A 2,265-nucleotide genomic window follows, 5' to 3' on the forward strand; every position below is an offset into this window, starting at 1 on the left:
GTCTACGGCCATACCACCCTGAACGCGCCCGATCTCGTCTGATCTCGGAAGCTAAGCAGGGTCGGGCCTGGTTAGTACTTGGATGGGAGACCGCCTGGGAATACCGGGTGCTGTAGGCTTTTGCTCGCCTCTCCTTTTGCGCCGCCGCCCCGGCGTGGCTCCCTCCGAACCCCTGGCGCCCCTTGCCCCTCTTCTGCCGCCCAGCCAGCCGAAGGTACCCCTGGCCAGCGGCGGGTCAGCCGCCCGGCACTACAAGCTCGCAGCCCGGGCCGCACGCCAGGCCCGTCGGCCCCGGCTCCCCCCCACACCCTCTTCTCAGTCCTCTTCGCTCCCGCAGGCCGACAGCCCGCAGCCCTTCGCCGAGCCGCGGTCGCCGCCGTCGCCGCCGCTGCCATCGCCGCGCTCCCTCCCGCTCCCCGCCCCCGCCGCCCCCAAAGCCCAAGCCCAGGGCTGCCTGCCGGCGCAGGCCTCCACCAGGCTTTCTCCATCCCAGGACGTGCCGGTCCTTTGCACCTCGGCCCGAGCCCAGGGGACGACCATCCCTGTGCCTGCACCTGGGCCCCGAGACACAGGATAGGCGTGTCCTCCGGCAAACGGGATGCCCACCCGCCCCGCCCCACCGGGGGCCTCTGTCTCTGCTGGCAGGCACCTCGCCCCACACCCCTGCGCGCGCGCGCGCGCGCGCGCCCTCCCGTCTCCCACAAGAGCCAGGAGCCCTCGGTTCCCGCCGGCCGCAGTGGCCCCGACACACAGGGGAAAAAGAGCCGGGACAAACCAGGGGACGGAGAGAGCAGCACCCCAACACCCCGCACGCCCTCGGGCTCCAGGAGAGACCACCATGTCGGAGCCTGCCGACGAGACGAACGGTTCCTGAAGTGGGGAGTGAGGATTGAGAAGAAAATAGACAAGAGACAAAGATGGGATCGGGAGGGCGAGCAGTTCTGACTAGACTGCTGCGCCTGCTTGATTTTTCAGCATTCTTTTATACAGACAGAAACAGGAAGGTTACATAAAGCGGCTGAGGCAGCAAGTACAGATTAGTTATGTTTTTCCAAAGTTTGGCCCTGACTGTCTTTAGACCTTTTGAGATTGTCCCATTCCCAGAACAGCAGGTGTCTGTTTCTGTTTGTTCTTTATGCTTATCGGAGTTCCCCTCAGCCATCCTCCCAACCTCTGCTTGTAGTTACATTTTCTTAACGCTTGATGCTCCAGCTCCCCGCAATTCCCCCTTTTTTATTTTTTGAGATCGTGCCTGGCTTAGGTGGTCAGTACAGACATTCTCACTTACCCGTCATTGGATATCCTTCATCAAAGCGATCGACTCCTGTCTTAGGTTGTAAGACATCCACTGATCATTACCCGTCATTGGCTACCGATCTCCTTCGGGGTTAGACAGGGGCAGTGGCTTTTGGTTTATTAGCCATGTGGAGCCTTATTTTGTGAATTTCTCCATAAATATCTGTGACTATCCCCATCACAGCTTCTGTGATGCAGGGGAGGAAACATAGTATCAGGAGGATCACAACAGGCGGAATTACAAGGGGAGGGGGGCATAATTTGAAGCATTGAAGAGTATGATGGCAATACATTGTGAAAACTAGAGACAAGTTTGTTGAGAGTATCAGCTATATCGGTGTTTAAAGGAGAGGTCTCTTGCAGTGTCAAGACCTCTTTATGAAACTGGATAAGATCAAGAGTAACATTTTTTTCTTACACGGTCTGTGAGACTCGTACCTCATAGCAGAAAAATGTTTATTCCAATCACCCTTTGTCTGTTAACAGCCGAAGCATAAAGTCCCATGATGTCTTACCTTCTCAGGGTCAAGTCACCCATATTGTAACAGTTCTGTTGAGATAAGTGGAGAGAACTGATCTTCATTGCCCTCATGACTTCTCTCACAATCAGGTGAGAGAGGAAAGCCAGAGACAGCAATGGCTTTTGCCAGGCAGGGGGAAGGGGAGGAAAGGCTCCTTTTTGGATCTTCTAAGGCAGCTCATTGGGGGTCCCCACTCGGTTCCGCCCGGCTTAGGTTGTATCTCCCGTGAGATATCTTACCCGTCTTTGGCTGCAAACCATCTTTGGGGGACCAGACAGAGAGACATAAGGTGTAAACACAAGAATGGAACAGTAGGGGGCGTGGATGGGTATCTACAGATGTCTTTTCTGTGGGCTGTCGCTCATGGTATGGTTTAACACCGACCAGGAATTCACAAAGGTTTTTCTTCCGGACCTGGAGAAATACAAGCAAAGCCTCTTCCCCGTGT

At 55.9% G+C, this 2,265-nt stretch overlaps 1 non-coding gene across 1 annotated transcript; it reads left to right on the forward strand.

The window, feature by feature from the left end:
- On the forward strand, positions 1 to 119 carry LOC148757462 (5S ribosomal RNA). Its single transcript, XR_016022290.1, has one exon. It is a non-coding gene; the product is annotated as a 5S ribosomal RNA (ribosomal RNA).
- Positions 120 to 2,265: the final 2,146 nt, after the last annotated feature.

Source organism: Rhinolophus sinicus, chromosome 8 (assembly GCF_057876585.1).
Source record: "Rhinolophus sinicus isolate RSI-liver-muscle chromosome 8, RSI-T2T, whole genome shotgun sequence".
NCBI lineage: Eukaryota > Metazoa > Chordata > Mammalia > Chiroptera > Rhinolophidae > Rhinolophus > Rhinolophus sinicus.